The 17,397-nt window shown below is 50.5% G+C and overlaps 1 protein-coding gene across 9 annotated transcripts in view; it reads right to left on the bottom strand.

Moving 5' to 3' along the window:
• CNTFR (ciliary neurotrophic factor receptor) overlaps positions 1-17,397 on the bottom strand; it is a 200,349-nt gene that overhangs the window by 129,881 nt on the left and 53,071 nt on the right. The window lies entirely within an intron of this gene.

The following is a 17,397-nucleotide window of genomic DNA, read 5'->3' as shown; positions in this document are numbered from 1 at the left end:
CCTGGGCTCAGAGTGACTTTTCCCCACACGCAGCTACTGGATCCAGGTGGGCAGAGGAGATGAAGAGCCACCAGGCTGCCAAGGAGCAGCCACAGCAAGGAGGTCATGGGGTATTGTGGCTTCACCCTGAGGAGGGAGCCTGGTCTGGTGGCAGCAGAAATCACCAGCTGCAGTGGGCTGTGTGGGTGGGAGCTTCCCTTCCCAATATCCCTGGGAGATAGAGGGATGCTCTGCAGCCCTCATGCAAGGCTGAATTCAGGCTTTTCAGGGTTAGGACCAGGGATGCTGTTCTATCACAAAGCATTAGCTTATCCAGAGCACGTCAGCCCCTACAGGCAGATAAAATCCTACTGTTCTGAGGGTTCTCATTATCACATGAATCTACATCTATGATGTTTTCCGATGTCTGGGCTTTGAGAGCTCTCAAACCCTTGCAAATGGCAGCTAGCAATGGATGAGAATCTCAGGCAACTAATGCCTATTGATAAAATGTAATAAATATTCAAGCTAATCACAAGGATAAAAATGAGAGAGGGAGGAGGACCCTGCAACACACTAGTTGCTGCCTGCCTGAGAACACCATCTTAAAATGATCCAACACCAAGCCATCACGAACAACACCAGCTACAATCACACCAGCTTTTCCTCTCAAAACTCTTTTACAAGCTTCGAAGACCCTCCAGTAAACAGCACACTGAAGTGTGTGCTAAAGATAAAGGAAATAAAAAACCCCAAAGCCCAAGAACACAAGCCCTTTGCTCAGCTGCATGCCTGGACACAGGGAGACAGCTGGCCTGTGAACCCAACACCAAGCAGCACACGAGCTGATGGTGGCCCTTGCTGCCCACCAGAGCCTCAGCACGTCTTTACTTCACCTCACATCTGTGACAGTCTCTCCATTTCTCTTCTCACCCTGGACCGTATAAAAGAAGTTGACAGAAAAAGAGAAATAAGTCACAGCCACTACCCTGAGCCCACACTACTGGCCACAGCTCAGGTGACACCAAATACATGTATTTCCTGAGCAGGGCAAGATAAGAGAAAACAGCAGAACGAGTAAGCAAGGACACACAGAAAAGAAATGGGCAGGAAAAAAGACCAACCAAAAAGGCCTATTTTTAGGATGGATTTCAGGGGACACCTCTGACAACCAGTACTTTATTCCTGGAATAGGTTGTCCGTGGAAATTTTGGATGTTCCATCTCTGTGAGTGTTTCAAGGCCAGGCTGGAGCCCGCCCTGAGCAATGTGGTCTAGTGGAAGGTGTCCCTGCCCATGGCAGGGTTGAAATTAGATGATCTTTAGGATCCTTTCCAACCAAAACCATTCTGTAATTCCATTATTCCAAAGTTAGGGACCGTCTGTTACCAGATCCGCTAATGCCCTGGGGCCATATATCCTTCATGGCACAAGGAGGTGACATGCCACCTTGGTGCTGGCAGACTCACCTGAATTTATTTCCAACAACAAAGACCAACACCACCACCCCCCCTCCAAAAAATCCCACAAAAAGCCCCTGTTGTAGCAGAACAGAGGGTTAAAGTTGTGATTACAGAATTGGTAACACAGTTACCCAAGAGAAAAATAAACCAATTACAAAAAAAAAAAAGCCAAAAACACAATTCCAGATTATATTTAACACTCAAATTCCTCCTTAATTGCTCCAGTGTCTCAGCCAGTTTGCAGGGGAGGAGTGGGGACTGGCAAATTAGCTCCCCCCAGGGCTGCTTCCCCCTGGGGAGCTTTCCCAATTTACATTCCCATTGTGTTCTTTAATTAGTACATTCCTACAGCTTTTCTGAGAGTCCCAACACTTCCAGGGCTGTGACAGTACTTTATAAATAATAAATCGGAGGGAGTATTCACTGTACCCTGCTTCACTCCTCCCCGTGTCCCGGCCGGTGTCTGGCAGCTTTTGCAGGGACCACACACAGCCTGGAGCAGCCCACCACTGCCAGCCCCACAGGCAGCCTTCGGTGGGGACTTTAATAACCTCCTTCCATCTTCCTACCTTGCACAGCTTATCCGGAGTCCTGCTTCCTGCACAGGACTCTCCCAGACGAAGCATTTGGATTTCATGACATCCCCATGATGTGGTTCCAATGCAGGTGAGAAGGGCTGGGAGGAAAAGCTCGAGAGAGGGCCCTGCAGCCCTTTGTCTGACCAGAATGATGCCCAGAGGCAGCACTGGACCAGCCAGATTTCATAACTCGGGTTCTACCTGGAGGCATCCCAAACCCACAGCACCAGCAAGCCCGGAGCACGCTGCTCCTCCACACGAGGACACAGGCAGTACCCTCCAGCCCGAGATTTCTGCACCCTCGGGACACGTGAACTTGTCCCTAGGGAAAATAAAAGGGGGGAAATGTATTTATTCTGCAGCACATCAGCCAGCCTGTGCCGGGAGCAGCGCCCAGGACTCCTGGCCACGCAGCAAAGCCTCCAGTGCCTTCAGCCTCGCAAAGGTTTCACAGAGATAACCCTGGAAACCAAACGGCAGAAAAAGCCCAAAGCAAAGGGGAGACAACACAGCCAAACCGTGCATCAGAGCTGCAACCCAACATTTTCCCAGGTCTCATTAGGGATGATTTATGAAGGCTGACACCGTCGTTAACCTCTGACCATGTCCCCACTGCCTGCAGGGCATTTCACAGCCTGCCTGCGACTGTCCAGCAGCAACGTGGGGGATGACTGAGATTTTATCTCCCCTGTTAATGCAATTAGGTGGTTTGAAGGAGACCCATTGGATCATTTTACCTGCAGCAACCCAGGCACTCCATTCGCTCCAGGGACGAGCCCTGCACGTACTGCGTGCTTGCACACACGTGCAGCAGCACCGCTTGGCACAGGCACTGGGCACTAATAACCTGCCATTTGCAACCCCATCTGGTTCTGACATGTCCATTATTCAAAGGCATTTGGCAAAGACCTTGGGCAACTCATTTGCAGAGTCCGGGTCAGTTCACAAGCTCATGAATTCCCAAACTATTTGCTGGCCGTACTGGTAGCCAAGCTGTGAATAGATTTTTGGCAGATTTGAAAGGAGCCAGTGTTTTCTAAAAACACCTGCCCTCAGAGGCTGCAAAAGCCCAAAGATTTCCATTCCTATTTAAGATGCATATCCAGCCCTCTGTAAAGCTGTAGTAAGATGAAAACCTGACTTGTCTGCCACTATAGAGAATTCCCTATTTATATCAATCTCATGGGAAATCAAGTGACATCAAGAGTCCCTGAGCCAGGGATGCCAGTCTCACCTCATCTCACCCTTCCCTGCCCCCCAAAGGCTGGAAACCCAGCAGAGCAGAAGCATCTCCTGGTCTGGGACCATCCCCAGATCCTCAGTCCGGCCCCTCTCATCCCACAAATGATGCAACTGGCTGGCTCTGCTTCAAGCCAAGCCCAAAACCCAGTGATGCCCTGGCAGCACAGGCAGTGGTAGCTTTGGGTGCTCCTGGTCCTGCTGCATCAGGGTAACACACCAGCTGGAGCACGAGGGGTAGACCTGGGAAAAGCATACTTGGCACCTCTATTTCCAGCCAATTCATACCATGCTTTGCTCTCCCTTGACCCACCAGAGCTGCAGACCATTGGGCTTTGCTGCCTCTCACGTGCAAGGATGCAGCAAGTTTTCCCTCCTGCTCTGAGGCTGAGGCTCTGCTCTCCTCCCAGCTGCCTCGCTGGTGCAAATCATCTCTGTTCAACCAGTGGGCAACCCTTCCATGCTGCAGACAGCAGCCCAGAAGGCTCCCGGAGATCAGGCGGCATCGCACACCCGCCCGGAGAGGCAGGAGGCACAGGCAGGGGAATACGAGACGTGATTTGCTCGGAGACAGCTCTGTGCTTTTGGCAGGACTCGAGGGCATTTGTTTTGAAGCTGTGTTTACATGCCTTTGATCAGACGTGTTTAACTTTTCTGGTGCGTGACAGCAGCAAAACAAGTTTGAGACAAGGATAATGAAACACATTGTGCGCCCGTACATGTAAACGGCTACAGCCAGGCTGCGCACATCAGCAGCTCAAACTGGAGGTGGGGGCGGCGGGAGGTGGGTGCCAAGACGGGGACATGCATCACGGTGATGCCAAACCAACAGGCTGAAAATGAGAGGGGGAAAAAAAAAAAAAAAAGAAGAAGAGAAAAAGAGTACTAACCCAGCAACAACAGCTCAATCTCAGCTCTCGGAATTGGCCGAGTGAAGTCTGCGCTCTGAGCCCCGGTGCAGAAGTTAAACTCCACCCGACACCGCAGGGAGCTTTTCCTGAGCAGATAAACTGCTCCCGTCGTGGCTCAGGGTTTGCTCTCAGCAGCACCTCAGCTGGGGAGCAGCCCATGCTTTCTCCTGCCTCTGGGGTTCATCACGATCTCTCAAAGTCAAGCGCCATCTTTTAAGAAATGCCAGCGCACGATCAGAGAGCAAAATGGAAAGAGCTTCCAGAGATGCTCCTAAAATAGCTGTTCTCTGAAACAGTACGGGCACACCTGGCACAATTATCAAAAATGTATCTACATATGCATAGACCAATAATTGAATCATTGAACGCCCTGTCATCATTTCAAGCCTCCCAGCACCCTAAGGAAAGGCAGAGCACTGCCTCATCCTTTCAGCAGAGTGCATGGTCGTAAACTGGGAAATGTTTCCAGGCACAGCAACGTAAACAGCCCCACACTGAACTGCTAATGAAGACCCTGGCATGGGGCAAAGCCTCAGCACAGACAGAGGGCTGCTCCTACAAAGAAGTTTGGATTCAATAATCCTATTTTTGAGGTTAAAAGAGACATGGAGGAGTGTGGATGATCCAGCCCTCTGCTAAAGAGCAGATCCAAGCATCTTATCCCTAGTATGTTTAATTTAGTAGTGCAAAATGTCAGCAGAGAGACTTTATAATACAGTCCCATGCTGACCATGCCTTTAGATGAGAGATGCCACCACCTCTTTGTGCTTAGCACAGCAAATGAGCAGAGCACGTTGGCACAAGAGGTTTCCTAATGGCATGCCACCTCACTACACAACCTGTCAAGCCAACGCAGGCTTAAGCAGTGGATCTTAGTTGGCAATAGTGGGGGAAGTGAATACTCAGCTGTGATAAATATTTAACGTGCTTTTAGTCCTGAAGAAGTGTAGCACTGAGGCCATCATCCTGTAAGTGAAAACCAAGGCTGATTAATGGGGGAAGGTACTCCCATTTATGGGAGGTTAGGATCAATCCCAATTCTCAGCTATTTGTTGAATCTTTAATGCTCTTTTTCGATAGCAGAGTTCCTTGGTGAAGGGCAGCATCCTAATAAGGCTGCTTTAACAGCAGGGATGTTAAGGGGTATAAATAAAAGACCCCTGTAAAAAAATAAACAATGATGTAAAAAAGGAAGGTTTCATGTGGTCACTGCTGTTGGGTGGCTTGGAAAAAGCAGTTTTCAAGTCCCCACTCTTCTTTAGAGGCTGGATTGACTTCTTTTGGAGTTTTCTCTGTCATCTCAGAACTGAGCTCAAGGTTAACCCTCAGGCCAAAGACAAGATGCTGCTCTGGGAAGGAGGGAACATCAGTGGCAGCCCAATTGTCAGTGTCTGAGCTTTGCACATCCTTCATTCCATGCTAGAAAGGTCTCCACCTTATTCCACACCTCAGCCCTCTTCTCAGACCCACAGTTTCACCATCTCGTGCTGTAATTCTTCCTCCTCTGAGCAAGGTGTCCCCTTACCATCTTCCATCTCACTAGCCAAGATTAATCTCCTGCCTCCTCTGCTGATATCAGCATCAACCACTCCCCTCCTATGCTCTCAAACATCCACTTCTCCAGAGTGAGTACCCAGGGTGAGCAGGCAGTTTGCATTTATGAAGCATTTGCCATCTCCCATCGAGGAGAGCATCCCTTCTTTGTCCCTTTTGGGTCTTTTACCACATCACCTTCGTGCACACCCCATTACTCCTGTGCTTGCTTCCCCCAGCAAATCCTTCTGATTTTCTCACCATCCAGCAGGACCAGTCTCACCTCCTGCAAGCAAAGCTCTCCCTGCACATCTCTGCTTGCTAGCCATCCCTCCCTTGCTGGCAAGCAGCACGGAAGCAAGACCACAGACATCAGCCTTGTAATGAAGATGAAGAGCCACCAGCCTTGCCGGCCCTCTCCATCTGCCCTCACCTTTCCGGTTGCATTACGCCTTATGTTGTTTCTTGTCTGAAACTAAATATCAGCTCCTTCCTGGCTGTGCTGTTACTCTCACCCCAGCCTTGTGCCAGGGAGGAGATGAAAAGTGAGACAGGAAAGGGGACAGCAAGGGGCAGAGTGCATTTCCAGCAGGGGTGACCAAAGATGCCAGAGCCAAGTGCAGGTTCCCAAGTGTGACAGGCACTGGTACACGCCTGATGAGCCACTCTGGCTCCATCAAGGCATCAGCTAGTACAGATCTGGTTGTCTGAGCTGAGAAAGGTTGCTGGCTTCTTCCCAGAGAGACAAGTAAGATGAGAAGACAAAGTCACCCCCAGGCAGAAGCTAAGAACCTCTGGCTGCTCAAGCCCTCGCTCCTCCTCCACACACTGCAAGGGGACCAACCTTTAAAATCCCTTCTGTTCCTCCAGCCCTGCATCTGCTCTGGTGGAACAAAAATGTGGTCCCCTTCATAAATGAGACTGGCCCAAAAGCTGGCAGCATGGCCAGACAATTTTGCTCCAGGGCTTCAAGTGATGGAAGAGTGAGGGAGAGGGCTGCACCCTCTCACAGCTGTGCACACACGTGCTACACACGCAGGGGATGTGCACATCCCCTTCTGCTTCCACCACGGACCACTCCTCACTAACCATACTCCAGGATCACTCGGGATCTCTCCCCCCAACTGCCTTCTCCACTCTAATTCTCTTTCCTCATCCACCATTGTAAACAGGGATTATGAAAGAAGAGAAGAGATTAAGCCTCTGCTGCAGATTAACCTGCCATTGTCCTTGGTGACAACAGGTGCCAGACATATGTCTGTGCCCTGCGAGGATCCTCAAACATGCTCCCTGTGTTGCCATAAGACTTTCAGGGAGATAGCATGAGACATCATCCTCCACCCAACCTTATCAAGCTTTCCTTGTGCTCCTAGCAAAAAAACCAAGGAAGCGGAAGTATTGCACTGTGTGCCCCTGCAAGGTGCCAGAGACAGAAACTGGGATGCAACCTGCTGGCATCACAGGAAAAAGTAGCATCAGAGAACCAGCCAGGCCCTCAGGTGGACAATGCTAAACCTGATGCCCCCGTGGGACTCTGCACACCCACCCTCTGCCAAGCAGCACAGATTCACCGCGTGGCAATGCCAACCGGAGGAAGGATGCTCTCATCCCAGGGAAGGCACAACCAAGCCCTAGTCTGCAGCCAAACTGCCCAGGTGCCCTGGCTTCTCGCCCTAAACCAGGATACCCTTTGGCTGAGCCACATGCTTGGGAAGATGATGCCTGTGCAAATGTTAGAGACAGGGCTGCTTTTGTTTACAGGCTGCTGGCAATGGCGCTGCGCACCCCACATCCTCCCCCGGCCAGGAGCGAGCTCCAAGAAAGGAAATTACACAAGCCAGAAGGTTTGATGGAATGAACCCATTGGGCGGCTTGAAGATAGCTATTAATGGAGAGCTTTCTCTAATTGCTTTTGTATAATCTGGGGCTGCTAGGCGGAACTGGGTAATAAATGAAATCCAATTACATTTTCTCTCAGTATTTATTTTATTAAGTAGAATTCATCAGCTGATGAAGGGCCCCTCGAGGTAATGGCTCATGACCTAGTGGAAGGCACTTTTTTTATTATTATTATTTTCCCCACTTGGGGAAGCAGATAATTCCGTTTCCCAGTAAATGCAGACTGTCCCCCCTGCACTGTGGGAAGCACAACAGGTCCCAGGGCAGCAGGGATCCCACACTGTCCTCCCGAGTGGGATCCCTGCTCTGACTGCTGGAGTCCCAATGAGCACAACAGGTGATTACAGCCCAGCTTCAGCATGCCAGCCAGAATTGAGATGGATTTACAGCACACAACATGCAGAGGGGTGCAGCAGGGACCAGTCCCACTGGGAATGCAGCAGGAAGCCATGTCAGCCACGTCTGCTCCCCAGGAGGCTGGACTGGTGCTGGAGCTGTTTCCCTAGGACAAGTCTCCTGTGCAGGGCTGGCAGTGTGGGCTCAGTTTGGGCCCAGAACCACAAGTGAGCAGGCTGAAAACGCTGTGAACACCAGCAGCCCAGATCCATCAAATCCAGCCCCAAACTCCAGCACATCCATGGAGCCTTGTAAGCTCTGCAACACAGCACCTGAACCACCACCTGCTGCTGGTTTAAACCCAGTTACTGCTGGTGCAGACACGGTTGCTGCCATAAAGGCTGCCCATCAAGGTCACCAAAAGTACCAGTCCCACACAGAGATGCCTAGCCAAGCCTTGTGCCACCGCTGGCATGCTGGCATCAGCAGGCAAAGCATGTCAGGTACTGGCAGCATTGCAGGGCACTCCATCTACCAGGCAGTTTGCTGGAAGCCATAGCACTGCAGAAGAACAGAACCCAGGCACTGGCACAGTGCCTTTTCTGTGGTATGAGAGGCAGCAAAACCCACTGTGGGTCAGGAGAGGTTGCTCCAAGTGTATCCTGACAGGCTCTAGCCAGCATCCATCCCTGTGGAGTAGGGATGGCATAAGACCCTTCCACCTCCTCCCTCCACACCAAAAAGCATCAGAAGGGCTGGGGTGTGCCAGTTGAGCATGGGGTCTGGTGCAGCACTGTTGCACTTCTGCTGGAGCCCACAGCAAGGATTCCTCCAGCAGGCAGGATTCCTCGGGGATCTTGCAATCAGCTGCCGGGCTTTTCACCATCCCTCTTCCTATCCAGTTATTGACTGACGTTCACCCCTGGCTCCCAAACCCAGCGCCGACAGCCGCAGCTCGCCCGGCTTTCACTGCCATCTTGTCATACAAACAATTTATCACCCGCCAGTGAGTGCTGTTACAGGCGACAGACTCCAGTGCCCATTAATTAACAGGAAATACTGAGAGAGGCATATACACATGCACAAATCTGTCTGAGAGGTTTCCTACAGCATCCACTGCGGATGCACCCACGTGCTGCCACAGTAAGCACAGGCTCTGGGAGCCACAGCAGATGTAGCCAGCAGCAGCCAGGCTCAAAACAAAGAAAAAACAACATTATGACGAAGAAAACCAGCTATGGAGGTGACTCAGTAGCATTTTATTCCTGAATAGTAAGAAACTACTCATCTCAAGGAATTGAAATAAGGGGGGCGATTTGAGAACAGGGGAGCAAGCAAGCCACACCCCAGCTGCTGAGAGTTTGGGGTGAAGGCGACACCACAGACACCTCCAAAGAGCTTGCACAGTCTTTTGCAGCAGGAACAGCTAATGCTTTGCCTAGCCTTGCACTGGGGCTGAGGTGTTCTTGGCTGCTGTACCCCGCTTCCAAACCTTCCAAGGCTCCATCAAGGCAGGATAAGCCCTGTCCCCCATCAGGGCAGCAAATCCAGCAGCCTTACACATCCCAGACCACAGCTCAGCTGCACTGAGTGAATGCCTGCCAGAGCCTGAGCCCTCATGCTGCTGGGCCAACTAAAAATAAATGAGGTGTGGGTTCACAGAGAGTCAGCGTCAGGTTTTAGAAGTGCTGTGTGTCGCTGGTTTTGCTGCAGAAGCCAGGAACAGAGGATAAGGAAAAAGGGCTTCAGAGGGCAAGGAAAAAGTGTTTCAGAGGAATCTTCTGAAACTTGTCTGGCTTTTTGATTTGGGAAGAAAACCTAAAACCAGTTGGAAAGGAGATCTAAACATCATGTCAGAATCCAGCTCTTCATCTTTTTTGCAAGTGGGCTTTCACTTTCCTCTGTGAGGCTATTTGCCAAGCACAACACAGAAACACAAGCTATTTGCGTTGATCCAAAACTATTTTTCACCAAATAAGCCATTCATCTAAAATTTTTCTGCCCAGCTCTGCTGCAGGAGAAATTATCTGCTCATGGCAGACCACGATTTATGCTTAAATGAGCATTTGTGACTAACAGACAGGCTAGATTCATAGTAAAATGCATCATCAATAAATCAGTCAATCACTTCTGCCCTCAGCTCAAGGCTGAAGTCTGGAGTAACTACTCAGCACTTTGTCAACCTTTACTCCAGCAAAGTCTGGGTAAGAGACCTCAGGATTTAGCCTATTGATTGCTTACTATTGTTTGTGATGCCCTGCATGCTTCAGACATGCTCCCTTCAAGCAAGATTAAATACCTGGTTTATGGCATTGGGATTCAATGGAAATTATCTTTTACAAGCATGGGAACAGACAAGTCAAATTGCCCTGTGCAATGGTCCATGGTGGTGCAGAGGTGCCCTGAATCCCCTCTGTGCTGCCAGCAAGGGGGGACATGTCAGTGCTGACTGTCCCTGGGGCTGGCATGGTCAGCCCCACGGCTGGAGCACATTTCTGCAAGTTAAATGCAATTTTGGCTGTGGCTCCAGAGTCTTTTGAGGCTCTCAGCTCTGCCGGTAGTGTTTTGTTGCAAGAATAATAGAGTGACAGCTCCCCGGCAGCTTTGAGTAGCATCCCCAGCTCAAAGGCACCCTTAATACCTCTGCCAAACTCCAGCCTGTCAGTTTTCACATTTGTTTGAAGTTAAGCTGATCTAACTTGGGTGAGTGGATGCAGACAGAGTCACTCAACCAAAGCCAAAGAATGTCTTGGACAATCCTCTGCCCAAGGGCTGGTACTTGTCCTCCACACACCATCAAGGATATTGAATGTATTAATACAGATGGAGATAAGTGACCATCCTGCCCCCCAAAAAGGGCAAGACTGGGGTATGTGCACCCTCCACAACCATAAAGTAAGAAAACATAGCCACCATTTGCACAGCAAAACACCTCTTTATAACGCTCTGAACACCACCACCTCCCAGGAACCCCCACATCTCTCTGCAGAGACCACTCTGAAGACAGGGAAAAAAACCTTCAACAACTACAAACCTGCCATTTCTACAGGAAAAAAAGAAGAAAGAAAGAAAAAAAAAAAAAAAAAGATGCAGCAGCCTGCAGAAGGGAAGGACCTGGCAATTCAGGGAGAGGGGGGAAGAAAAAGGAAGTTACAAACAAAGGATTTACTGAATCCCAACCCAGACCACCAGCTGTTCTCCCATCCCCATGTCATGCCCATGTACCAGAGATGGCATACTGATTCCCAGGTTTCCTCCATACATCCCACTGTAAGGCAAACTGATTTCTGATGCTTGTCCCGCCTTCTTTTATTTCTGCCAGACCTCCCCCTCTCCTCTGGGTACTTTTCCTGCTGCCATTTGTTCCTGTCCTTTACAGCTCTGCCTGCTGTCACTCGCATAACCTTGCCTGTTTGGTAATTTGTGGCAATAAAGTGTCACTGTGGGGAAAAAATACAGCGTCGCAGCAGCATATAAATCTCTGATCCATAAATTGTGCTGCTCCCCACCTGCATGCCCCTCCTTTCAGATATAAAGTGCAATGATTTGGGGCAAGAGAAAGAAGAAAGAGCCGGTAATATGTGATCTTAGTGAAGGGCAGCACTGAGGTGTCCTCACTGGGGGCTGTAATGAGGGCTGAGGGACTGCTGTGTGCTGTAAATTGCCCTGGAGACATGGGCCCCAGTCCAGGCTTGCTGGAGCTATCCAGAGCTTAAAAAGAGTAATCTTAAAGGGGGAAATAATAAATTAAACATTGCTAAAGAGTGCAGTCAGTGCTGCTGTCTGCTTCCTCTTTGAGCAACCTCAGTGGTGCTGAGCAACACTGGGAGTGCCATGGCCATGGAAGGGATCCAGGTGTGTGCAGAGGAGCCCCCCATTCCTCTTCCCACCTAAATGTAGGACCCTGCCCATCTCCATCACAGCTGAACAGCTCCTCCCACCTCCAGCCACTCTCCCTGGGCATTAAGGGGGACCACAAGGAAGGAGGTCTGCACTTTTCCCTCCCATCTGATGCCACAGATGCCCACTTTACACACATATGCCCTCCACTAGGCTGACAACAGTTCCCCATGTCTCAGAGCCAGGATTCAGTGGGGTAGCTACCACCCCAAGCAAATGCATCTCATGTTTGTGGCCCCATGGTTTCCAGCTTTACTGGGCAGAGCAGCAGGCATCCACCACCAAGGCCCTCCAGGAGCCATGAAACCCACAGATCCATGACACCTTCTGAAATGGCTTTAGAGGAGCCCAGCCCTTCTTGATGGTCGTTATTTCTTTGAATTGGAATACACAGCTTGCCTCCATCAGAGCCCTCTTGGTCACACTGTAGATCAGCATCCTGGGCCAGCTGTAAGACGTCACCTCCAGCCCTGCTGCAGCCACTCTCCCCACCATGGCTCCTGCACCAGACCCTGCAGAATGTCCCACTCCTTCTCCCCTGGTTCTTGGCACACTGGGGTGTCACCCACCATCCATCCCAGAACAGCAGGAAGACTTGCATTAAAGCCTTCTCCTGAAACTGACATCTTTCTTGACATCTACAGCTCACCTGAGCAGCTAAGCCATGACTCCTGTGAATATAAACAAGCAGGAGGGAAAGTGCATTCACGAGACAGATAGCTTGGGGAAGTACCATCACCCACTGAAAGCCCATATGTGGTTTTGTTACAAACGTATTTGCTTCCTGCCTTGCCCACTCATCAGAGGAATGTAGGAGCAGAGCTGAGTGGCACCCTGGAGACAGACTAAAACCAAACAGTGCTCGGAGGGCTCCACAGGAGCCGTGCAGGAGAACACATTATGGACACCCTGGGGAAGAGAAATCTCCTTTCTCCCAGCCTTGGGAATGGCACACAGCCAGGATCCATCATGCACCTGTCCTGCACCTGATCAAGACTAAATAAATGTTAATAAGTGTTAACTAAATGAATGAAGTCAGGTCTTGGTCCCCAAGCCTGGCTGTATACAATATCTTCCCTTCTGGAAGGGGGGAATTCACTAAGGCCTAAAAAAGAGCACTTACTGTGAAATTCTCCAGCTCATTGCTGTGGTTTGGTTTGGACTTGGGTATAGGAACACCTACTCTGTGCCAGGGTGGTCCTGCCAGCTGCCTGCCCAGGCAGCAAAGGGATCAGCAGCCGGCTGGGCTGTGGGAGCAGAGGCACAGCCAGCACGACACACAGCACTCAAACCACATCAAGACCTTGCCCACAGTTTCGGGAGCCCCAGGAGAAGTCCCAGTGTTAATTAACTGCAGGAAATTCAGCCAGGGCCACTGAAATATCCAGGGAAGCTGTTGAGGACACTGAGCCAGGCTCGTCACAGCAAACCATAGCAAGAAGGTAAGTGACAGTGGGCATAGAAGGTTCCCACTGGATGCTAGGAGATTTTCTCTTCTTTATCTAGGGTCAGAACCAAGAGAAAACCAGCACAGCACCTTTAACAACAACACTCAAGGCTAAGCAGAATGAAACCTTTCCTCTTCTCCCATTGCCAAACTCACTACTACAGAGACAGAGCAACGTATGGAAGGAAATTAAGGACAGCTCTGTCAACTGAGCACCAGCATTCCTTCACACCAGGAGCAGAATCTGGATTTGCTAACCCATTTCACATCACCCTTTCCACCATCCTCTCAAAAATCAAACACTCATGTAACATGTATGTGCACATACACTGCAAGACCTGAGACAACTTGGCCTGGGGAACCATTCCAAATATGCAGCTTGCATGACTGGTCCTGATCCAAATATCTTTGATAGCTTTTGATAAAGAAGGAAAACTCATGAGATAGAACATGTCAGTGGCTACACCTCGGTGCTTGGGAGGTTTAGGGTGAACAGCAGGAAAAAAATCTCTTCTCTGGGAGGGTTGCACAGCTGAGAGCCAGGTACCCCAGGAGATGGAGGATGCCCACGGTTAAGCCATGAACCCTCAGCTCAGCAGCCACACCCTTCTGATATGACATCCACAGCAGTTCTGCTCTGGAGCTGCAAGGGGTCTGTAGGTCTATGCAGATGCAAGAACAAGATGAAGGATTATTGACCTTATCTTGGTCACCAGCTCCAAGGAAAGATCTCTCAGCCACTTCATTCTCACTATCTAAACATCAGATCCTTTCTTGAAAGAAGGCAAAAGACCACCTAGAAGCTGTACTGCTTGGGGCTGTGCCTGGGGGGGACACACCTCAGCCACCTTCAGATCCAAACACTGCTAAGCACTCAAAAACTGCATCAAGTGACAGCAGCAAAGCTTTGGCAAGACATCTGTCCATCTATAAATAGAGCTTAACTGTGTGTCCTTATCACAGGGCTTTGATGTGTTTGGGGAGAATATTTTCTTCCCCTTCACCACCAAGTCCCAGGCAGCACAGATAATGGGCTTGAATCGATCCAGCTCAAGTATTGCTAAACTTCCTACCACTGTGGCAGCATGCCAGCCTCAAATAGGACAAGAGAACATGTGTCTGTTCAGAGCCAACCACAAGGAGCAGGCAGAAAATTGCTTTAGGCTTAAAAAAAAAAAATAAAAAAGGTGCTTTTTGCAGATTTGTAGATCAATCTACAATGTATTTTAGAGGTTTAAGAAAGTCAATATAAACAAGATATATCATAGCTGCACAAGAAGCTGAGAAGTTGTATTTCTATTTATGCTGCTACTGGCACTCCAGCTGCTGGCTCAATGTCCTGCTGCAGTCCCACACCACTGCTTTTCCAGCAGGAAAGCTGAGGGAAGGGGCTCCTGCTGCCGCTGCAGTTCATCTCCCCATTGGTTTTAGCAGCACAACTCAGCCCTGGGGCTGGCTGGGGTCTGATATACCTGAAGTGTGTCACCACTGCACCTTGTGCCCTGCTTGCAGCAGGAGGGCACAGGAGGACACGGGGAGGGCAGTGGCCAGGCTGACCTGCCACCAAGTGCAGCTTGTCTCCTCAGGCCCCTGTCCCCACAGGCTCAGCACACAGACTGGCTCAGATCTCTGGGGACTCTCTGGGCAGTGCTGAGACAATCCCTTGGCATTCGTTCCTCAAGCTGGTGTTGCTGCAGAGCTGCAGTGGCCTGACCTCTACAAACTCATCCCCAGGGACGTGACAAGTTGGTTCCCTCCCACAGACACGGCTGCCACGTGCCCACCATTCCTCTTGAGCCATCCTGGCATAACCTGGGAGAGGCCTTGCACAGATCTCTCTTCCACCCTTCTGCCCCCTCAGCTCCACTGCAGGGCACTACAAAGCATATTCAGAATTTTTATCTCCCTTTGTTATTACAGTCAGTCACATACCGTGCCTTATCAAACCAGACCTAAATCAAGTCTCTGCCTCTCCCCAGGTCCAACATAATATGTCAGCCATTAAACATGCAATTATCCTGCATTTACAAATCCATGAGAGGGTCTCATCCCCTCGTGGGCAGGAGTGCTCACATCCCTGCGGTGGAGCCTGTCCTGAAGAGCCACCAGGAAGTGGATCCCACTGGAACTGACCACACCCATTTCTGAGTCTCCATGAGGCACAAAATCCCATCTCCTGGCTTCCACCCTCTGCCTCAGAGGGTGAAGAATAAAGTGTGCATCTGGATGGGAAAGACTTGGCTGTACACCCTTGGCCAACAGGAAGAATTCCCTGGGCTGTGGGATGCCCAGCTCCAGAGACCATCTGCCCCAGAGACCATCCAGGTGTGGGAAAACAGGTCACCCTGCAACAGAGGAAGCAGAAACCAGCTTTCTACCCTTCCTACACAGCTAAAACTTGTGCAAATTCCTGCCACACATCCCACCAAATCCTTTGGGAGCAAATCTGGGAGAGGAAGGCAGTGATGCAGGGCAGGGATCCGCAGCTGACACACTGAAGCTGGCAGGAGCACCAGCCTGCTGATGCTTCTCCAACCCCCTTGCCAGGCTCAAGCTCCTCTAGCAGCACATCATCTGGGCTGGGCTCTTACTCATCTGCTGCCATGCACAAGCAGGCGTCAGGGGACGTATCACTGCACAAATCCGAGGAAGAAACAAGCAGCATTAACTGGTAGCACGTGTGCGTGGAGACCCCTCAAACTCTTTTTTCCCTTGCTCCCATCTGCTCTGCTCTGGGCCACTAAATCCAATTCAGCAGTGCTCAGAGCTTGTACCAAAGCTGCGACACATTTGTCAGATCCCTGACTAGACCCATGGCTAATTTTACAACGCTAATTTATCTCACCATATTATATCGCTTTCATTTCATCCCCCCAGGATCCCATTACTGCCAGTGTACCTTGTAGCCAGCATGTAACAGTAATTGGTATTATTAGCGACGTACCCTGCTCGAGCTGCTCTATTTGCAGAGCTGCAAGGAGTCCCGTGGGTGGGCTGATCTACCTCGAGGATGGGGAGGGAAGGAGTCCTTGTTCCATGCTGCTCCACCAAGGAGCAATGCCAAAAGCAGGGTTTTGCTGCTGCAAGCATCTCTGCATGCCCAGACCCCAGCCCACTTCGTGGCTCCACCAGGTGTTGCCCACCCCTGGGCTCCTTTGCCTTGACCTCTTAACTCCAGGGCAAACAATCAAGCATGCACACAGGGAGAATTTCTTGTCATTGTTTGTGGGTTAAAGGGTAAAGGACTCTGCTTATCCAGGGTTGAAGGGGCTGCAAAACAACTCTGGGAAGCATGATGCAGGGGTAGAGGGCAGGGAAGGGGCACAGGGAAATTCATCATTCAGGCTATTTTGGTCAACAGTGTCTCCCCTTTGGTGTAAGCCATTGCTTTCTAGGATCAACATAATTAAAGCCATGCAGTTTTAGCTAAGTGAGAGGCTGCACTAGTCAAACGGTGACAATTCCCACTTAAGACGTCCTTGTCTGGCATTTAGAGACTTGTTAAATTTTAATTCATCATTTTCTTTTCTCAGGCACAGCACCAGCAAGCACCGGGCTTCCCCAGCACGGTGCTGCAGGATCTGCATCCCCAGGTGGGGCAGCTCCATCTCCAGGCTCCTTCCCTGCTCCACCATGGCTCAAAGAACATGATCCCAAACCCCTCCTCCAACAGCACTCTGTTACCACAGCCCCATACTGAGTGCACATGTAACAGGCCTTAGAGGGGATGCAACCTCTTGCCCATGACTGCTGGTGGTGGTGGTCTCCTAAGGGGATGCATTCCTTTCCAAGAAAAGCCCATGCACCTTACCCCTGATGCTGCAGCCTGCCAGGGCAGGAAAGCAGAAAAAAAAAACCACCCAGCAGAGCTCCAAGTTGTGTTTGTCTGCAAGAGGTGGCACCTCACCTTCCACCACACAGCTGGGCTGGGTGACACTTACCTGCTCCAGAGTGGTTCAGCCACGACACGGGACCTCTGCGACTGTGGTCTGTGCACCTCTGAGCTGCCCAAAGGGCTTTCAAGTGGGAGAGCTCTTTTTGGAGAAGTTGTCCATGGACAGACCACAACATGGGATTTTCCAGGCTGTTCACCCATACTTGCCCCTCCACATC

The sequence above is a fragment of the Passer domesticus genome, chromosome Z (genome assembly GCF_036417665.1).
Source record: "Passer domesticus isolate bPasDom1 chromosome Z, bPasDom1.hap1, whole genome shotgun sequence".
In the NCBI taxonomy this organism is placed as follows: Eukaryota; Metazoa; Chordata; class Aves; order Passeriformes; family Passeridae; genus Passer; species Passer domesticus.
The sequence above is the reverse complement of the archived record's forward strand: the minus strand, read 5'-3'. Positions and strand labels throughout refer to the sequence as shown.